The sequence below is a fragment of the Cricetulus griseus genome, chromosome 5 (genome assembly GCF_003668045.3).
Source record: "Cricetulus griseus strain 17A/GY chromosome 5, alternate assembly CriGri-PICRH-1.0, whole genome shotgun sequence".
NCBI classification, from domain to species: domain Eukaryota; kingdom Metazoa; phylum Chordata; class Mammalia; order Rodentia; family Cricetidae; genus Cricetulus; species Cricetulus griseus.
This window is the reverse complement of record NC_048598.1, coordinates 147,798,837-147,813,359: the sequence shown is the minus strand read 5'-3', so window position 1 is coordinate 147,813,359 and position 14,523 is coordinate 147,798,837.

The window sequence follows — 14,523 nt, the reverse complement described above, 5'->3', positions numbered from 1 at the left end:
TAGTGGAGAGCTTCAAGTTTATCACCCAGTCCTATCTGTGGTCCACTCTCTGCTTCCTGGGCACCAGGAAGTGAGGAGTCCTAGACACATGCTCTGGTCTCCAGGAACTCTACCTTGTCTCCTCTGCCATGAAAGACGGTACCTACTCAAACCATGAGCCAAAATGAATCCCCCCACAGTTGCCTTGTCCTGACTATTTGGTCACAGTGAGGAGAAAACTAACAACTAACAGAGATGAAGCTCAAGTTCTCTGAAACAAATGCAATAATAAGCAGCAGATAGAGTGCCAATTGTGCCTTATTACTATGACAAACAAAATCTCAGACGGATTCATCAGAGAGAATATTGAGGAACAACGACCACAAAAAAAAGTGCCTTCCCTGGTTACTCACTTCTACCGACAACTTTTCCCTTTCAGTAATGAGTTATGTGCCAGGAGCAAACAATATGAAATCCATTCCTAATGAGCAATAATTACAGCTTTAAGAAGCCATACAATCAGTGTTCAGTGATTTCATTATTAGATAGCACCATAAATTATGCTAATGCTGATAACAGTTCTGGATGAGAGAGGTTCAGATCCAGGAGACTGCACTGAAATTATTTACATCCTCTATTTCTGAAACAATAGATCCAGCAATTTGAAAATCAGATGATCCGATTTATTCTGGCAGGACACACATGTTGCATCAACCATAAAATTAGGCTGCGGCTTCTTCTTCTTCTTCTTCTTCTTCTTCTTCTTCTTCTTCTTCTTCTTCTTCTTCTTCTTCTGTTCTCCCTCTACCTTTTCTTACCTTACAGATCGCCAGCCTCTCTGGAGAGTCTTCTAGTGAGTGTAGGTCTTGTCTCTAAAATTGTTTTGTAATGTGGCTGATGCCAATACAGAGTGAGAACAGTTTTGGCAATCCCTGTGTCCTTTTATAAAAGCTAAGATTAAAGATGTGATGACTGAAACATCTCAGATATCTGGCAGGTACAGGAAAGGGGGCAGCAAGCTGTGGTGTGAGGGACCTCTTGCCTAGTCTTGTCAAATCCCAAGATTTTAAAGGGTGCCTCATAAAAGGAGAGAGTCTCCAAACAGACATGAAAGGGAGCCCCACTTTCCCAAGTCTGTGCTCCATGTTTAACTCTTTCCTTGGGTATATTTTTGTTTGTACTTCAATCAGTAGTAACAAAACTGGTTTTCCTCCTGTCCAAATACTAAAAGGCCTTGCTTAGCTTCCAAGAACAGAAGAGATCGGGTACATTCGGCCGTAGACAAAAGCTGCTGTTGCTAGTACTAGTTTTTATACCCGGCACTATGGACCTTAAACCTCATAAAAATCCTATACAGTACTTCTGTGTGGTCCATTCTATGGTGAAGAATAGAAGACCCACATGGTGCTTTAAATGAAAAACATCTCCCATAACCCCTTGGTATTTGAACATGCGGAACTCCAGTTGGTAGAGCTATCTGGGGGAGGTTGTGGAACCTTTGAGAGGTGAAGCTTTGCTGAGGGTTGGGCTTTGAGTGATTATAGTCTCTCCGTAATTCCTGGTTTTGCTTCACTCTCTCGGCTCCATGCTGCACTGAAGATGTGAGCTCTCAGCCTTCTGCTGTGTCCACCAAGTCTGCCACTTGCCACTGTGCATCTCCTCACAGTAGTGGACTCTCATCCCTCTGGAGCCATGAGCCTAAATAAATTCTTCTTTCTGTAAGTTGTCTTGGTCATGGTATCTTATTACAACAACAGGAAAGTAACTACTGTAGCCCAGAAGACAAAAAGAAAAAGGGGAACTCTCTTGCGTTAGGCTTTCTATTTTGGTGAAGAGACACCATGATCACAGCAACTCTTATAAAGGAAAACATTTAATTGGGGCTGGCTTACAGTTTCAGAGGTTTAGTTCATTTTCATCATGGGGTAACATGGTGGTGTGTATGCAGACATAGCACTGGAGAAGTAGCCGAGTGTCCTATATCTTGGCTTGCAGACAACAGGAAGTGGTATGTCTTACTGGGCAAGGCTTGAGCATTATGAGACCAAACTACTACAGGAACCAAACAAACAAACACAACTTTCTGGGGAAGAACAAAACAAAAACAAAAAACTCATAAAGCAAATGGAAGAGACAGGATTCAAACCCAGGAAAACAAAAGTTTACTCCCTTTGGTACAGATGATGAGGAAACTACCACAAATCTGATTTTAGATGCAATCCTCTGGAGCCTGATAAAGGGTAGCCAAGGGAGAGATTACATCAGATAACATTCAGAAAGACTTTCTTAAAGTTCCCTCTAAGAAACACAACTAGAGCACTTCACGTTGCTGTGGAGTAGGCCAGCAGGCACAATCACTGTAGAAAACTGTTTGGCAGTACCAACCAAATCTAAACCCTACCAATGTACCCCATGACCCAGCCATTGTACTCCTAGGTTTGTATCAAGCTGAAATTATACATCCCATAATACTCATAGCAAAGCTACTTAAAATTGGAAATGGCCCAAAAGGTCACTAATATGGGCAATGGATATATCTAATTAATTTGTCCAAAAACAAACCATGGTAATTTACTTAATAGACAATCATATGGGAACCAAGAAGAACAGACCACTGATGAATGCAAAACATGAGCAAATATTACAGGCAACGTCCAATGAAAGAAGTTGGAACAAAGATGTACTGCATGAGTTCATGGAATTTAAAAAACATAAAGCAGCTCTATGGGACCAGAATAATAATCACCCTTGGGCTAGGAAGTCTTGATGCGGTCAGTAGTTGCACAGTGTAGTCACATATAAAATACGCTGTATCTAAGTTTTTTAAATAAATAAAAATTTCATCCGATCTCTTTGTCCCATAAATTTGCAGCCGTCCCAACAACCACTTCCTCCAAAAACTTCCTAATTTCTCCAAATTCTGATCCTTCTCTTTAACCTCTCCTTATACTTTCCATATTTGTTCTTTTCCAACATACTTGTAGCCTGTGTCCTTTTTTTCCTTTTCCTGTGTCCTATTATTTCCTCTCAATAAATATAATCAGCAAAATTTAAATGCCAAGTAAATGACTCCTTTTGGAAGACTATCAGTGCAGGTACAGATATGGATTGCTATTATGAAGAATAAATTCCTGGATGGTGATACTACATACCCCAAATGATTGATGTCTTAGTTCAATTTTTCTTTCTATGAAGAGACACCATGACCACGGCAACTCTTTAAGGAAAACATTGAATTGTGGTGACTTGCTTGCAATTCAGAGGTCCAGTCCATCCTGGCAGGGAGCACGGCAGCATGCAGACAGGCATGGTGCTGGAGAAATAGCCCAATGTCCTTGCAGGCAACAGGAAGTCAACTGACTGTCACACTGAGTAAAGCTTGAGAAAAAGGCCTCAAAGCCAGCTCCCAGAGTGACACACTTCCAACAGAAGTTGTGACCCAGATTAAAGGTGTGGATTAAAGGCGTGTGTCATCCAGCCTCCTCCACCAAGACCACACCTCCTAATAGAGCCACTCCCTATGAGCTTGTGGGGGCTAAATACACCCAAACCACCACAATTGGTACTTGTGGAGTTATAACCAATGAACACATTTCCTTAACACTGAACAGTTATGCAAACTTCGATACTCACTATGAAACCCTGGCATCCACTAAGGTCTCACCAGACTATAGCTGCAGAGCATGTATTAGGTTATAGAGATACAGAGTCCAGATTTAAAAAAAAAAAAAAAATTTCAGAGACATTTGTCTGGAGATTACAAAACATGTACAAGATGGCAGAACCTGGTTATCTAGTGCCATTTACATTGCTTTTAGTCCTTTAATCCCTAATTCACTGCCTTTTACTAAATAAACATAACCGGGAAATTCCATGATCAAAAGAGAACAAAGCAACAATTATTTTGAAATGTGTATAGAAAATACATTTAAGCAAAGTATTAAATTATCTAATCTCTGAAATGTTTGAAGTAAGCCAGGAAACCAGACCCACACTCATTCCCTCACCAGTGAACTCTGTGAACCTAGAAGTGACTTTCTCGCCTGACTGCGAGCTGGGAAGGTGCTCAGGTAGAAACATCGCAGAGGAATGGCCTTGCCTTTTGAACTAGGAGTACACCCACTACCAATCCCTGACAGAATCTCAAAGTTCAAAATCAGGGGTGCAAGGAGAAAAGCAAATACAGAATGATCAGTTCAACCTCAACTGCTACACCACAGCTGTCTCAAAGCCTATTTGAAGCCAAGTGTAGTGTCACATGCCTGGAATCCCAGCACTCTGGGTAGCTAAGGCAGGAGAATCCAGCCTAGGCTACAGGATGAGTTCCAGACCATCCTGAACTACATAGTGAGACCTTGTCTCCAAAACTGCAAGGCAAAACAAAAAAAACTGCCTCTTCAAAGTGCAAGCTGTTTTTCAAGAATTGCTATATTACAGGCGTTCGTAAAGAATTCTCACACACCACACACACAAACATGTCCATGTTTAGAAAGAGATCACACTGCTCCCCCCTTCCCAGTCCCCCAGGATAGCTACCTCAGTTGGATGATTTTTGAATAAATACAGAAGTTAGCTGCTAAGAAATACACCTTCACTTCTTAGAAAAGTATCCTTGTGTTTATCTTTCAGTAGGTCTGTGCTTGCTAGACATAAACCATCCCTCATCACCAGCAAGTAGAGGTTTATTTTTGTCATTCATAAAATAAACCAGGTCCCGGCCAGAGGAAATGACTCTTGGAGGCAGCCCTGTCATGGAAGTGCCGTAGAAGTTACAAATGGCTCTGTGGCCCAGGCCATAAACAGTCTTTAAAAAGGCTGTTGCTGGGCTGTTGATATTAAAAATCACCTCATTAATTATGTTGGTAAACAATGCAGCTGTCTGTGCTTGCAAGCCGGCTTCCTCAGCATGATAATATTTGTAACAATAATAACCATCATTTCAAGCATAGCAATAAATACTTCGTCCAGAAACCTCCCGTGAAATCACATCTGGGAGCTGCCACCTGGCCATTCAAAATACTTCCTCGGAAGGTAGGAAGGTAGTGTTTGTTCTCCACTCCCAAGGCACATTTTTTTCTACAGCAGTTTTCCCTACCATGTTTTTTGATAGGTCAACAACTAGTGAGAGAAGAGTAACAAATCCAAAGGGACACTAAGCATGTCCTGGGGGCATGATGGGAAAGGACCCCAAGCCTTTGTGAAGGATCAATGAGATCAATCATCCTTTCTGAGCATTTGTTCAGTTGTACTTTTATCAGAAACCCACTATGTGTCAAGAGAGCACCACAGCTGAAGAAAACTCACAGGCAGATATCCATTTTTGGTGTGAGGTGGCGATGGCATGGGGATGTGTTTAACAGATGACACAATATAGAACCTAAGTGACCTGACATTTATTTTCTTTTAAGTCATATCTTTGGAACATGTCATTCTAAAGTAAGCCTAGTGGTTGTGAGTCCTTAAAAGTGTTCAAATCAAGGGGCAAAATAAGTCCCCATGTCCCCTAGATAAGCTACAATTACTAGACGTCTTTCCTCATGAGAGAACAACACCTTCATACCTCATTTATGCCTCCTCTACCTGTGAATTTTAATTCTGAGCTTCACCAGAGAGAGATAAATGTTGTGTCCCATTCCAAAGCATCTCCCATTTTCTCTGTCTCTGTCCCTCTCTCTCCTCTCCTCACTCTGTGTATATATTAATTTTATAGATCTTTTTATTGTCTGAACTACACTGGTTGCGTGAGAAGCAGAACAATAGGCCAAGAAGTTCCATTTCACACACGCCATCCTTATAATTCAAATAGGACAATAAAAAGAGAGCGAGGGGGAGATCTAGAAACTGGTGATAAATCAGTGTCCTACACCAAATTAACCATCGAAATGGATTATCATAAAAATAACGCCATGAAAAATATTCTTCACCTTCCTGGTTCAGCTGCCTATAGTAGACAAAAGGAGGTGTGTGTGTGTGTGTGTGTGTGTGTGTGTGTGTGTGTGTGTATACATATGTGTACATGTGCCTGCCACACTTATCCATATGTAGAGATCCACACATGGGCCAAACATGTTGTCAGGTATACACACACTCTTAAAGAAACTCAGGGTCCACACAGTATGCATGCTGCTTGCTCCTCCAGTAACACCAGGGTAAAGAAACCACAGGACTGATCATTAGTGTCTCTAACACTCTGCTTTAGTTCAGTGTGGTAAATAATAGTAACCACATGCCAAGGGTTATGCTAGACCCCACGGATACAAATGAGCTAAAACAGACATGATCCTTGTCCTCATAAAACTTCCAGTCAGGGCAGAATAAACAGACATTAATCAAATAATTGCACAAATAAAATGCTTGTAGCTATAAATTCTCCCAAGTGCCAACAAGGCATAGGCTGCTATAAGAGTAAAGAACAGTCTGAGATCAAGAACAAATGGACCTTTGAGCCCAAAACCAGTAGAGACTAGAGGACATAAACGACTTGCCAACAGGCCACATCCCACACTAACTGATGGAGTGAACCATGCTCCTCCCTGAAGTTTGAACCCATGGATGAGGAAATGTGGTTGGGATCGCTCCTGACAGAGGGAACCACATACACAGAGATGCTAAGGGGGAAGGAAAGTGATTTATCTGGAGAACCAGATGGTCCAAAGGGCAGAGAACAAAGAGGGAGTGATGCCAAAGGAGTTGAAGTTGGGGGCGCAGAAGCCACACCACGAAGTTGAGTAGCATGGGATGAGGGTGAGGATGGAAGTGGGGGTTGGGATTTTCCCTTACAAAACTTCCTTTCGTTTTTCGTGGAGAATACTCAGACTTGAGGAAAGGGAGTACCTAGGAAAACCTTTATTAATCCTCTCCCTTGTCCACAGTAGTCATCTTGTGAAGTCTAAACCAGAGTTTGAACCAAGAATCTAACACTAAGTAGCCATGTGACCTTGGATAATTTGTTTCACCCCTTTAAGGTTAAATTCCCCACCTGTAAAATGGCAATAATAATGGTTTTAGTGGGGATTGAATAAGATTATGCCTGTGAAGCACCCAGCCCACCATAAGCCTTCAATAAATGTCAGAGCTTTTGGTGGTGCAATAGATGGTGTGAGATAGACATATTAGAGAGATATAAGTAGTCTGCCAGGAAGAAATCACCCTTCCTAGCTCATCATGAGGAGGAACAACACACATCTCTTTCATAGGACCAATGGATTGGTTGGGAGAAGCCATTGCTTCTGTATTGCCTCCATCACATGTGCCAAGCCTGTCAGGCAGTCCTGAGCTGTTCACTGATCTCAGTTTTGACTCTGGGCATCAATGTTGGGCAGCTTGCCTGATCCAGCTCAGAGCACTGACTGACTTCTATGGGTACCTGCACTCACATGCACAGAGAGAGAGAACCGAGCAAGCCATGGAGAGCAAGGCAGTAAGCAACATCCCTCCATGGTCTCTTCTTCAGTCTGACTGTCTTCCTCATGAGCTCCTTTCCTGATGGGATCTCAGTAGGACACAAGTTTGACTCTGGGCATCAATGTTGGGCAGCTCACAACTGCCTGAAACTCCAGCTCAGAGCACTGACTCTTCCTTCTGACTTCTATGGGTACCTGCACTCACATGCACAGACCCACACATACACATAATTAAAAATAATAAACCTTTCAGAGAGAGAACCGAGCAAGCCATGGAGAGCAAGGCAGTAAGCAACATCCCTCCATGGTCTCTTCTTCAGTTTCTGACTTCAGCTTCCTCCCATGAGCTCCTTTCCTGATTCCTCTCAGTGACAGAGTGTGACTTGTGAGCTGTGAAGTGAAATAAGCCCTTCTGTCCCCAAATTGCTTTTGGTCATGATGTTTATCACAGCAATAGAGAGCAGACTAGGATAGGTGCCAACATGAGAAGCTCCCTAAAGTCCAAACAACTCTTGTTCTTTACTGTACATTGCCAGTCTGTGAAAGATAGCTAAAACAATCTATAGAAGCAACCATACAACAACAACAACAAAAAAGTTCAAGTAATATTGGCAACAAGCTTTACAAAACCAACAAGTATTAACGGAAGGTGTGACTTGCTGAGTCGTGGGACTGAAGCCAGGCACGGAACCCTGCTGAACTCCAACTATATGCTCTTTGCAGAAGTAGGAACTCCCAAGGAATCCAAACGCCTCTTCCTTCCAGAAGAAGTTGGCCTAATCAGAAGAGTAAAACAAAGGGACAAACCCCAACAAGTAAGGTGCAGTGGAAATTCCATTTCTTTACATGGAAAATTAGGTTAACACAACAAATTCAGTGTCTGGTAGTAGCATTAAACTTATCTTATAGTGCTATAAAATAGTTCCTGCCACCACATCAAACAGCATCGCTTTGTGAATCTTATCAAAAGTTTGCATAAAGTTAAAGAAATGAAACCAAGGTTATTTGTCTGTCACCATAGGCAGTTGTTATTTGCTTCTAAGGAGAGTTGGATGATGAATCCTTTGCATATCCAAAACTTCTAATATAATAAGAATAAAATTGTCTTCTGTATTAACCATAGACTCCAGGATTGCAGGATTTCTTTAATTAAATCAAACTACTTTTCCACAGATGCTTTAGGTAAAACCTACTTGTGAGAAGCTTAAGATAATTGATGCTGAAATTAAGTATTTGTTCAAAATCTGGGCACCGACTGCTGGTGTACCTCCTGGAAAAAGAAAAAAATGGTTTTCCCCTGGTTGATCCTTGAGGGCATCTCCTTTAAACTTGCCAGCCTCCTCCAATAGGAGATAAAATCATGCAGGGGTATGGATTAGCTATCATGTCATTATAGCAGGCACAGCCGTCTGTTAGAGGTAAATTGCTAGGCGATGTAATAACAATGCACTTTATTTACTGTGCAGGGTGCTTATCTACAGAAATGTTCCCAGCAAACAAAGAAAGGCACAGCTAAACGCCTTCTCTTTAGAATTATAGACTGAAGCTATGCCAACACCTTCAACCAATAAAAATGCCAAATAATCCCTGGATAAACAGCCTCCCTAAAAATACAGAGCATCTCCCAATAGAGGGAGAAGAAAAAAGCCAACCGTTGTCTGGGATGTCCACAAGCCTTTTCACAAGAGCTCATCACTAAGACACAGCTTAAGAACAGGAGGACCAAAGAACGATCCAGCTAAGCTGAGAATCAGAGCAGGCATTGTCATCCAGTGAGGAGGAGAAAGAAAAGGAGGTGAGGCAGGAGACCATTTGTTTCATGTGGATTCATATGCCTGGTACAGTTGAACAATGTTTCTTTTCACTCTTACCCAGACCTATGAATTTCGCGGTAAGGAGCTAGTCCACTGAGCTGTGCACTTGAAATTCAAAACCAGACCTGTCTCACTCCAAAACCTTGACACTAGGCTGTTCTTAGGAACCTGAGGGCCTCATCTGAGGTTGGACTGAGCACACAGGACTCATGCCCTTCGGTGGTCAGCGCCCACCTCATGTGTAGATCCTACCCACGGGAGAGTATAAAGCTCACAGTTGGTGTGCCGCCATGAGGGCCAGCAATACAAAGGGTGTCGTTTTACTGAAAACCTAGTACATGCTTCTCTAGCAGGCAGGCTTCTGTGAGAGAACAAATGAATAAAGGAATGAAGAAATCCAATTAAAGAGTCTAGGATGCTGCGCGAACAGCCGACTGAAATGATTGTTACGAGAGAAAGCGTCAAGTTAGTCGATAGGGTTACCAGAGCTGACAATAGAGTGTGTCCACAGACGGGAGGACATCTGTCCTGAGTTCAGAAAAATGGAGTGTGTTGAAGTTGGCGCCATTCATCCAATTGTGCCCAAGATGGGGAATATGCTTAATAGTTGAAAGAGAGATGTTCCCAGATTGCTTTGTTCATGTCAACCGTCTTCTTAAACCTACTGTGTGCCATTATTTTGTAATAGGCAACGTTATTTTTCTTCATTAATACTTTATAATTAGCATACAAAGGAGTCATTTTCCTTATGACATTTTCATTCATACTTCGTTGTGGTTGGTCCTCCCCTCCTCTCCTCTAGTCCCCTGCCCTAGTCCCCTGCCCTAGCTCCCTGCTCACACCCAGCTGCTCCCAATGTTCCCCCTCCTGCTTCCAATTCACTTGTATTCTATTACCTTTCCCCGTCCTCCTTCTTAGAGCCTCCTTTTCTCCTTCCATGGACCTTTTCTAGTTTTATGACTTCTACCAACACTCACTCCTCCATATGCACATACAGAAAAATTAGAAAAATTGAGTATGGTGGTGCATGCCTGGATCAGTACTTTGGAGGTACAAATAGGAGGACCAGAAGTTCAAGGTCATCCTTGGTCAAGGCCAGTATGAGGTACCTAAGACACAGTCTCAAAAAAGGAAAATAAAGGCATACAGGCAAACAAAAAAAAATTGGAAGCTAGGATCCACACAGGAGAAAAAATATGCTGTATGTCTATTTCTGAGCCTAAGTGAGCTCATTTAATGTATTTTCCAGTTTTAACCATTTGCCTGAAATTTTCATAACTTCATTTTTACGTCTGAATAAAATTGCATTGTATATGTGTATCACATTTCCATCTTCCATTCATCTGTTGATGGACATGTAAGCTGATCTCTGAAGTAAGATGTGGAATACTTTGGGTGTATACCAGAAGTGGTATTGCTGGGTCACAGGGTAGTTCCATATCTAATTCTTAAAAAGAAACTGCTGTATTATTTCCATAGTGGGTGCAGCAGTTTATAGTCCCGCCAACAGAGAGCAAAGGTTCCTCTTTCCCTGTATCCTCACTAGCATTTGTTGTCTGTGGTGGTTTGAATTAGATGTTCCCCCATATGCTTGTGTACCTGAATGCTTGGCCCCCAGTAGTCTAGCAGAGTGGTGACTAAGGTAAAGAGGGAGAGAAAGCTATGAGTTTAAGAAGTGACACTGTTGACCAGTCAGAAGGGAAAGATGAAGGAAGAATGAGAAATCAAGGATGGTTTCAAGAATCTGGTTTGGATAGGTGATCAACGGTTGGCTGGATGGACAGGATGAAAGAAAGGTAAGAAATCTAGGGTGGCTCATGTGATCCATTTATCGTAAAATCATGAATGAAGTCAGGAAATATAAGAACATAGGCATAAAAAATTCAGATTTAAAAAAAAAAAACCCAAGTCTGACTTTGAACATGTTGAAGTGCCTGTCCATCAAACAGCCAAGTGGTGCTATCCAATGGGAAGTGGATGTATAATTCTGAAATTCAGAGAAGTCATCAGGGATGAAAGTAAATACCTGAACACCACAAGCAAATAGGTAAACGTTAAAATCATGAGGATCAATGAGATTAAGCAAAGAGAAAAAGATACATAAACAGAATTGGGTCCATTAGCAGAGGCTTAGAACCTCAATTACTTGGAAGACTGAAGCAGAAGGATTGAAAGTTCAAAGCTGCTTGGGCTATAGGGTGAGCTGAAGCTAATTTGAATACCTAGTGAGATTCTATGCTGAATCAAAAACTAGGAGCTGGAGCAACATCCCAGAGGAACTGGGTTCAGTTCCCAGCACACTCGTGGCAGCTCCCAGACATTCCTAACCCCAGTATCAGGAAATCTAATAGCCTCTTTTAACTTCCGTAGGCACTGGGCAAACATGTGGTGCATACACCTACATGCAAGCAAAGCATTTCTACTCGTAAATAAAATATAAAGTAAAAAGAAGGTTGGGGATGTAGCTCAGAAGCGGAGTGTTTGTCCAGCATGCCTGAGGCCCCGGGTTCAGTTCCTACAAGATCAGCAGGAAAGAAGGAAGGTAGATAGAAATAGGAAAATATGTTAAATAAAATAAGATTACACTTTATTTGGTAGTTTTAATTTAAAGGAAGAAGAAAAGTCTAGTTTCACTTACCAAATGAAAATGACTCTGAGGAGAAAAAGAAAAGAAATTATCACAGAGATATGACAGGCAGGGGTGCCATGAGAGGCTTGTTTTGTTTTGTTTTGTTTTGTTTTTTGTTTACGTTGTCTAAGAAAAACACATATCAAAAAATGTAAAGTGGTCGGTCTAAAACTCAGCCTCATACTAAGGAAGTTAATATTCTCACAGCCTGACCTACAGCCCACAGTAAACAATGTAACATCCATTTTCTATCCTGTTACTAAAATGTCTACTTCTATTTAGACCTAGTTCTTCAATGCTCACCACTACTCTCTTGCTATGACTATTCCACTCATGAGTCTTTCATTTTGATTGACCTCTGATCTGAATGGATCTTGTTATCAAATAATTATTTTCCTAAGGTGTGTCTGTTGCTCATTCTTGGATTCATTGCTACGTGAGAATGTAGTATCTTTTGTCATTAGATTTGACCAACACTTTGGCTGAGTATAATATTCCTGAGTCACTGGGTTCCTCGGAAATTTGTAGACATTACTTCACCAAATCAAAGTCTAAGAATAGCTGGGTTTTCTCCTCTTAATGCGTGGCTTGCAGAGCTTGGGTCTTTAACCAAATGGTAAAAAGGAAATCCAGTCCCTCCCAAAATGCTTCACTCCTTCACAAACATAGACAAATTCTTTGACAATAATGAAAGTCAACATTGCAAAGTCATAAGTCCTTCTTTGCATCATTAGATATTCTCATCATTCAAGAGTCCCAGAGTCCCTCAATACCCTCGAAGCCTTCCTCCTCCCACCTTTCCAGGTAGAATTACCTTATTCATAGCACTTATTACAAATGTACTTATTTCCCTACTAATTATTGTGCAGAGGACCACATTTTCTACAAATGAAGAAAGAAAATAGGCTAAATAATGCAGGATTTTATTTAATTAGGCAATTTCAATAATCACATTGCTAACTGCATAAGGACTCGATTGTCAGCTGAATATCTATTTCTCCCATTTTGCCCCATGAGAATTTGAGAGGCTCTTTGAAACAAGTGTACGTGAACTTCAGCAAGATTCAGGGCCACCTGGAGGAACAGCTGAACTCTAACCTACTAAGCCCCATCCCCAGAGTTCTGATTTATGGGGTGTGTCATAAAATGGTGCCTCTTCCAGAGAACCTGAATCCAGTTCCCAGCATCCTCGTGGTGGCTCACAACCATATGCAACTCCAGTTCCAAGGAATCTGACATCCTCTTCTGGCCCCGGTGATCACCAGCATGCCTGCGTTATGCATAAATACCTGGAAGCGTGCATGCATGGATACAAGTGCGCGCGCGCGCGCACGCGCACACACACACACACACACACACACACACACACACACACACACACTTGCACATACTTGAGAGCTATCTATAAATAACCCAGAAGTGTGCCCCATAGGTCATTCCTAATAGGATCAAATAGACAATGAAGATGAACTAAGAAGGGAGTCCCAGGTTTTGCTCAAGTATTTTCTTCTCTAACAAGTTCTATGCTGGTGCTGTTGGTCCAGTCATCAGTACCTTGAGAAACAGAAGATGGGCTTGATCTTTGAAAGCCAAGAAAACAAGGTTCAAGTTAGGACTTTGCCTGTACCCCCAAAGCCATCAAATTTGTTAGTTAGTCCTGTATCACAAACCTAACATAAACTCAATTTTTAAAGTATGTGGCCCATAAGAAAAAGACATTTGATGTGTCTCTTAGTTTTTCTTTTTTATTCACTTACCACTTGTGATCAAGTATGTTTCTTTAACCAGTGTAACTTACCATGATTCTCTATCCTGCTGTAATTCTTAGCCACTCATTAATTCAATGGTGACAAAGGAATATGGTCAAAGAGGAAGTATGTGAACTTCAGACCAAATTCTCCTTCAGTATACGACAATTACAATTATAATGTTTTAATTCGCGTTTGTCTCATTATTCTGTTTCTCAGGCTTTCCATCCGCTCTACCTGTCTTCTTACCTCCTATGAGGTAAGAGAACAATAATTCTCCGGTCAAGACTTTGCCAACTACCGCTAATTCTATATTCCCTGCCACATAAGACTTTCCATTTGTTACTAAAAGAGTGACCCCTATCCCACTCCCAACCCGCCTCTTCTACGGAAGCCTCTACGTAGTGGTTTCTGTTCTCCTTTCCTTAAGTGATATAGCTAACTTCTTTGAGCACTAAATTTCCTTTGATTTTCTCCATCCCTCCAGGCTCTGCAGTGACTAAAGTTGCACTGTAGCGCCACCTAGAGTCTGTTGCTGATAAAGACCCAAGACCCAGAGCCGAAGGATGCAGGACACTCACTACCAATGGCTCAATGAAAGCTCCGCTCTCCGCCATTCAAAGGGACTCAACCGCTGTAAGAAACTGTTCAGTATTAGGTCAAAGAGGCCTTCCCTCCGGAACTGTGGCTTGTTAACTCTCATTTTCGATGGCCTCATCAGCTTGGATTTTGCCTTCACGTCAGGATTTTAACTCTGAAGGGTTACATATAAAACACGGTTGCAAAAGCCTTTCGGTGGTGAAGGAGCAGGGAGTTCAGACCTTTTGGCTTTGCTGATTCAGCTGCATGGAGATCTGTGACCTGAAAATCAGCGTGGCCTGGCCAGGGGCCGGATTGCCATGGAATGCGCATGTGCCCGGGTCCATTAGCTTTCATTTAATGTTTCTTCT